This window comes from Girardinichthys multiradiatus, chromosome 6 (genome assembly GCF_021462225.1).
Source record: "Girardinichthys multiradiatus isolate DD_20200921_A chromosome 6, DD_fGirMul_XY1, whole genome shotgun sequence".
Classification (NCBI taxonomy): domain Eukaryota; kingdom Metazoa; phylum Chordata; class Actinopteri; order Cyprinodontiformes; family Goodeidae; genus Girardinichthys; species Girardinichthys multiradiatus.
The window spans coordinates 18564245-18572035 of NC_061799.1; the positions used below are offsets into that span (position 1 = coordinate 18564245).

Genomic DNA, 7791 nt, shown 5'->3' on the forward strand with positions numbered 1-7791 from the left:
TGATACTTCACCGTGTATTATTAGGTGTCAAAAGGTAGAGGATAGGAGAAATGGTCTAATCCCCCATTCCAGTATAGAAAGAACTTTCGAAGGACAATACATGTTTTTAACAGCTCACAACCTAATTACAGGTTTCCCACAGTGCAAGGAAAGATGATTTGCTCTAACTCCAACAACAGCTGGGCAAAACATGTCATATAGAAGCTGAACTCAGCTGGACTCAGCAATAAATGTTGCTCTGTTTATTTGGATTCCTTTTGGGCATTTGTGAGGTTGTTGCTTAGACATTTACCATTCACTTCAGCATTTAGTGGACCAATTGCACCACCACAACACAACTGAACTCTATTGAAGATTTGCCTTAGTTAGGTTTCAAAAAGGCTGCTACAATAACTTGAGAATTAACCAAGCAACTCAAGAAGCAGTATGATGTGTTGACTGAGTCTCTTAAATTGAGGGCATCATAAGTACCCTATTTCAAAACCACATGATTTGCAGAATGTTTAACTAGCATTTCAGTAGCAGAGATCTCAGGAGTTTTGGTGATATCACCCAAACTTATCAGATGTGTTGACCATTGACCTTTTCAATGGCACATTGGCAAATGTATTTCTGCTGTATACAAAGGTTATTCAGAACCTGAATTTATGCTGACAATTACAGTTGATTTAATACATGTCTTTAGAAAATAAGCTTCTATGTTTCTAGTATTTTTGTTTATACAAATACGTGTGGTACGTGTAGTAAACCACAATTTTAAATGTAGGCTGAACTAAACAGCAGGCTGTAGGTTGTTAGTTGGGCAGGGTTATCTTTACACTTTTACACGTTTATTATCTACTCAAGCCGTCATTGAGTCTTAGCTACCCCAGTCTAGCAATGAGAAGCAAATCCTGTAAAAACATCATTGTTTAACCCATGAACACTGCAGAAGACAATAAAGACACTCCTGTTATGTTGCTTGCTCTGATTTGTCCTGATCATAAAGTTATATACAATATCAGTGTATGCTTCAAGTAGCATCCAAGTGTTGAGTGAGGGTGGGTTGTCAGCATCATTGCTGTGGAAAGCAGTATTAACCAGCATTCAGGTTGTTTGTAACAGTTTATGTGAAGGCTCTCCATAGGATGAACATTTTTAACAAAATAATTCTAACAATGAAATCAAGACACTCTGCACAACTTCCAGTTAACAGTGGGTGAATCAGGTGCTGCACAGCTGAAGGACATCAGGATTGCAAATAAAAATAAGAATGGGGCCTGAGCTCAGTCTTCACTTTTCAGCTTTAATTCTGGAAATTTCATAGAGACTGAACCATAACAATGGTTTGAATGTGACATGTAAAAAGTCCTGCAACTTGTTTCAAATGTCACAGAACAGACTTTTCCTTTACAGGTATAAAACATTCTGCTTACAGATCTTTGTATTTTATTAACATAATAGCTAGTGAAAAAATGGAGAGGTGGGGTACACTATGAACAAGTTACCAGTCTCCCAGAAAAACTTTTACATTCATACCCTATGGCAATTTAGAGTGACAAATTAACCTAAGATGCATGTTTTTGGACTGTGGGCGGAAACCTTAGTACCCAGAGAGAGCCCACTCACGCGTGGAGAGAACATGCCAACTCCTTCCAGCCGCTACCTCGCTCACGTTAGTCATCTCTCCTCCAGTGAGCTTCACCCCTCTCCATTCTCACATTGAACGGTTTAGCCAATGCCGCAGCACCTCACAATGGACTGAGCCTATCAACACCCGAGCTCACAATGGAAATCGGCCAATCAAGGTGCAACCCAACTTGAAATTAACCCAAGCCTCCCTAATCCAAAAAACAAAAGAAAACAAATTAATGATTTTATTTTCGTTTAAAAATAACCGTTAGAGGATTATAAAAGTTAGCAGTCAATAGCCTACTGCCTTTACAGAAGAGGGATTTTTCATCGATCCGTTGTCGCTGTCGACCTAAAAAGCAATCTTACAGTAAGTATCCGTTTATATTGTTTCTCATATCCTTCCGTTCAAACAAACGTCATATTTTTTGTTCATTTCACATCAGCTAAAAATAATATACCATAGATTAAATAAAATAGTGGTATTATGATTTCACGTTTTGTGAGCAAACTAATGACAAATTTTACTCTATAGTATAGTAGTAACCTTTTAACTTAAAATATAGATAGGTAGATAGATAGATAGATAGATAGATAGATAGATAGATAGATAGATAGATAGATAGATAGATAGATAGATAGATAGATAGATAGATAGATAGATAGATAGATAGATAGATAGATAGATAGATAGATAGATAGATAGATAGATAGATAGATAGATAGATAGATAGATAGATAGATAGATAGATAGATAGATAGATAGATAGATAGATAGATAGATAGATAGATAGATAGATAGATAGATAGATAGATAGATAGATAGATAGATAGATAGATTTTTTTATGCTTTCATGTCATACCAATTGTTAACTGTATAAAGGGCATCAATACTTTATTATGTTGGATGGCAAGGCTTAGGGCATTTTCAAGCGATGGGGTTTGACCTTCAAATGCCGGAAATAGACCACCCCCGAGGCAGAAGAAATGGCACGATCTCTATCAGAAGGTAAAGTGAAGCCACTATAAAAAAGAAGAGACATGAGTAATTGTCATTAATAAGATGATGCTGTACTGTTTCAGATAGAAAAATGCCCCATGCAAGCACGAGTTCAGACCACCCTTTTTGGAGGGTCTATGACCTGTTACTGTGGCTTTCACTCTACTAAGGTAAACTGGTTTAAAATAAAATCTGATTACAATCACTTATTAGTCATTTTCACAGCTATGTCATGTCTTTTACAATTCTGGTGAATGGTGGCTTTTATACTTAGAATATGTAAGCATTTGTTGCCTGCGCTGTAGCATCCTCCTCCTCCTGTCACCCAAGGTTCTATGGCCTCACCATCTACTTCTGCTGATACAGCTCCACGGTCCTTCTTGAGGTCCCCTCCATCTTTGTCAGACTATTGTTCACCAGCTTTGGCGCGGATTCAAAACCAAGAGTCTTGCGATTCAAACCCGAGGGTCTTGCTTGTATACAGTATTGTGCAAAGGTTTTAAGCCGGCGTGAAAAAAAATCTGTTAAAGAATGCTTTCAAAAATGGAACTATTTTCATCAATCAACAAAATGCAGTGAATGAACAAATCAATATTTGGTGTGACCACCCTTTGCTTCAAAACAATCAATTCTTCTAGGTACACTTGCACACAGTTTTTGAAGGAATTTGGCTGGTAGGTTGTGCCAAACATCTTGGAGAACTAACCACAGAACTTCTGTGGATGTGACTTTCTAACATCCTTCTATCTCTTCATGTAATCCCAGACACACTCGATGATGTTGAGATCAGGGCTCTTTGGGGGCCATACCACCACTTCCAGTAAGTCTTGTTCTTCTTAACGCTGAAGACAGTTCCTAATGTGGCTATATGTTTGGATTCAGTCACTTAGCATTACGCAAACTGATAAAAACAAACAATCATCATTTCTATTTCTATAAACATTCCTTGTTTACAGCATTTTTATACACCTGCCTAAAACATTTGCACAGTACTGTATATATATACATATATATTGTCAGGGTGTGTCGCTTTTTGGACTCTGTGTTGGCTTTGTGTTATGTTTTCTTCTCAGTTATTTTGAGTGTTATGTTGTGTTTCTCTCCCTCCTCATTCAAAGCTCCTTTAGTTAGTGTTATCTTTCTTAGTTTTGACTTAGTATGGTTTTCTTTTTGTCATTTTGCTATTATTATTATTATTATTATTTGTGCTCTGTTTATCTTATTTCTCCAGCCCCTCTGGTTAGATTGTGTTTACTTATTGTTTACATTTTGTTTGTTTACATCCTAGTCCTCATGTTCTCTGCTTCCCTTCTTGTCAGTTCAGTCTGTGTGGTGTTAGGTTTCGTTAGTCTGTAATCTGGTTTGCTTTATGGGTCCCTTGTTCGTTCTCAGGTTCTCTTATGTTCCCTCCAGGTTCTCGGTTCTTGATTATTCTTTACTCTCATGCTTCATTTGGTTATAGCTTCGTTTCGGTATTGTTTATTAGTCCTTCGTCATGTTTTAATCTATGTATTGTTTTCACCTGTTCCCTCTGCCTCCTTGTCTCACCTGTTCTTAGTTCCTTTGATTACCTGCCTTTGTTCTCCCTTAGTATATAAGTTGGTTTTGTTTCATTGTCCCTTGCTAGTTCCTCCTGTTCACAACTACTGATAAGGTTCAGGTTTTGCTACATCCTGCAGGGTGAACTCAAGTAAGTTTTTGAATTGTCTCATGCTTGAACCTGCTGAGAATTTTGCTACGTTCAAACTGTTAAAGCTGAAGACTGCTTGAAATGCTGCCGCTGAGCTCTTGCCTGCGCTTTGGTCCATCCCAAAACCACAATGTGACATATATATGTATATATACACATATATTCTGAGTTTCCCAAACCAGACACCCTCCTCCCTTGCGCCTTGAGATCTTGTCCATGAACACCACAAATAGGATCATGACAAGGGGCAACGCCGAGAGAATCTACACCAATTGGAATAGGCTAAACTTTGTGCTGTTTAGCTGGTTGCTTTGATGTGAAGTAAAAATAAATACTGTATTTCTGCAATATATTCATTCAAGAATTAAGAACTCTTTATTTTCAAACATGACTGTGTCCAACACAAACTGTGTAATCTATTCTTAGAAACTAACTTACAATAAAATCACTTTTAAGTAAATATTGTGTTTTTACTGTCAATGTAATCGGTGCTTTCTGTGCCTTTGATTGTGTCTCAGTGTGTTGCATGCGCAGGAAGGAAACCAGCTTAGACAAACTGCTGGTAAAAGTGACAGTAATAACTTTTGAGATGATATCTACATAAAGGAAAATTAATAACTGTGAGCTAGACGGTTTCATTGTTTAAATATAATTTTCCCTAACTGTCCATTGCAGTACGGAGCAGTGTCCCAACTGCATTAAAAGGTCATTACTGGCGCACATTCAACTGCAGGTTCCAAATAGTGCATGGAAAGAAATATCTCTGACTCATACAACCGCTGCGCAAACATGTCATTCAAAAAGGTATCCAAACCCACCTGGCCCTATGTGAAAACATAATTTCCCCCCATTTTAAAATTTAAATTAACTTTGAATAGTCAGATGTTTTTGAAAGACTAACTACAATTTCACCAGCGACACCCAGATCTGATTACTACTGGACCTGTAGATTCAAGAAATCATTAGTTATAACCTGTCTAACAACATGAAGTAGGCTAAAAGATCTCAAATAGTAACACATCATATACGAGTGTTAAATTAAGAACAGGCAAGAAACAATGTAGTATGTACTTGTATGTATAATTAGTAGGTCAGTGTCATGTAAATACAGGTTCAGTACAACTAGGGAACAACTTAATGTAAACCATAATGGACGATTTCATGTTATAATGTTTTTCCATCAGGTCTTTTTATTAAAACACAGCGTTATGATTGTAAGTCTACTGGGCACTCTGATTACCGCTGATAACACTCTTGCTTAGACATAATTTTTACTTCTGCTTTCTCAGAAGCACCAAGCCACAGTTTACTAATTCAAGTTCAAAACACTGTGTGTAAATCTAGATTAACCTACACAGCTAGGTGTACCAAGGTGTTATCCGAGCCAGCCTGTGTTACGAAACTTGTATCTGATCAAGCTGTCACTTAATCTAAGCTGCCCTGGTCTTGCAAAGAAATGCACACCACATCCTTTGCATAATTTTCTTGATTAACGCAACAAATGCTCTGCAAGGCCTGCATATATTTTATGAAAGAAGAATTATTGTAATATATAGACTATAGAAGTGGAATAATAAAAACTGTGCTATTTAAACTATTGTAATGCTTTTGTCTTTTGCCTTTGCTCAAGCATTTTAACCAAACAATAATGGCTGCCATTGTTGAGGGAATAAGAGAAATGACAACATCATGAATATGTAAAGCACCATCTACAACTACGCAGGCTGTCCCTAAAATTCTCTTTGATGGACCCCCTCTGCAGGATGAACAAGGTGCAACAAACTAAATGTAAAGACTCAGAAAGTATTTTACTTTCCTATACAAATGTAAAAAGCTCTAAATGCCAATATATGTACAGGTCCTTCTCAAAGAATTAGCATATTGTGATAAAGTTCATTATTTTCTATAATGTAATGATGAAAATTTAACATTCATATATTTTAGATTCATTGCACACTAACTGAAATATTTCAGGTCTTTTATTGTCTTAATACGGATGATTGTGGCATACAGCTCATGAAAACCCAAAATTCCTATCTCACAAAATTAGCATATTTCATCCGACCAATAAAATAAGTGTTTTTAATACAAAAAACGTCAACCTTCAAATAATCATGTATAGTTATGTACTCAATACTTGGTCGGGAATCCTTTGGCAGAAATTACTGCTTCAATGCGGCGTGGCATGGAGGCAATCAGCCTGTGGCATCACTGACTGTGGGTACTTGACAATGGACTTCTGGCATTTTGGCATTTCCTTCTCCCCAGTCTTCCTCCAGACTCTGGCACCTTGATTTCCGAATGACATGCAGAATTTGCTTTCATCCAAAAAAGTACTTTGGACCACTGAGCAACAGTCCAGTGCTGCTTCTCTGTAGCCCAGGTCTGGGGAATGCGGCACCTGTAGCCCATTTCCTGCACACGCCTGTGCATGGTGGCTCTGGATGTTTCTACTCCAGACTCAGTCCACTGCTTCCGCAGGTCCCCCAAGGTCTGGAATTGGCCCTTCTCCACAATCTTCCTCAGGGTTCGGTCACCTCTTCTCGTTGTGCAGCGTTTTCTGCCACACTTTTTCCTTCCCACAGACTTCCCACTGAGGTGCCCTGATACAGCACTCTGGGAACAGCCTATTTGTTCAGAAATTTCTTTCTGTGTCTTACCCTCTTGCTTGAGGGTGTCAATAGTGGCCTTCTGGACAGCAGTCAGGTCGGCAGTCTTACCCATGATTGGGGTTTTGAGTGATGAACCAGGCTGGGAGTTTTAAAGGCCTCAGGAATCTTTTGCAGGTGTTTAGAGTTAACTCGTTGATTCAGATGATTAGGTTCATAGCTCGTTTAGAGACCCTTTTAATAATATGCTAATTTTGTGAGATAGGAATTTTGGGTTTTCATGAGCTGTTTGCCAAAATTATCCGTATTAAGACAATAAAAGACCTGAAATATTTCAGTTAGTGTGCAATGAATCTAAAATATATGAATGTTAAATTTTCATCATGACATTATGGAAAATAATGAACTTTATCACAATATGCTAATTGTTTGAGAAGGACCTGTATATAGACACAGTACAGACCAAATGTTTAGACACACCTTCTCATTCAAAGAGTTTTCGTTATTTTCATGACTACGAATATTGTAGCTTTACACTGAAGGCATCAAAACTATGAATTAACACATGTGGAATTATATACTGAACAAAAAAGTGTGAAACAACTGAAAATATGTCTTATATTCTAGGTTCTTCAAAGTAGCCACCTTTTTCTTTGATTACTGCTCCGCACACTCTTGGCATTCTGTTGATGAGCTTCAAGAGGTGATGATTTTCCAACAGTCTTGAAGGAGTTCCCAGAGATACTTAGCACTTGTTGGCCCTTTTGCCTTCACTCTGTGGTCCAGCTCACCCCAAACCATCTCGATTGGGTTCAGGTCCGGTGACTGTGGAGGCCAGGTCATCTGGCGCAGCACCCCATCACTCTCCTTCGTGGTCAAAT

The 7791-nt window shown here is 38.0% G+C and overlaps 1 long non-coding RNA gene across 1 annotated transcript; it reads left to right on the forward strand.

Moving 5' to 3' along the window:
• The first annotated feature begins 1889 nt into the window (after nucleotides 1-1889).
• On the forward strand, nucleotides 1890-2816 carry LOC124869842. Its single transcript, XR_007038667.1, has 3 exons — nucleotides 1890-1981; nucleotides 2527-2620; nucleotides 2695-2816. It is a non-coding gene; the product is annotated as an uncharacterized LOC124869842 (long non-coding RNA).
• Nucleotides 2817-7791: the final 4975 nt, after the last annotated feature.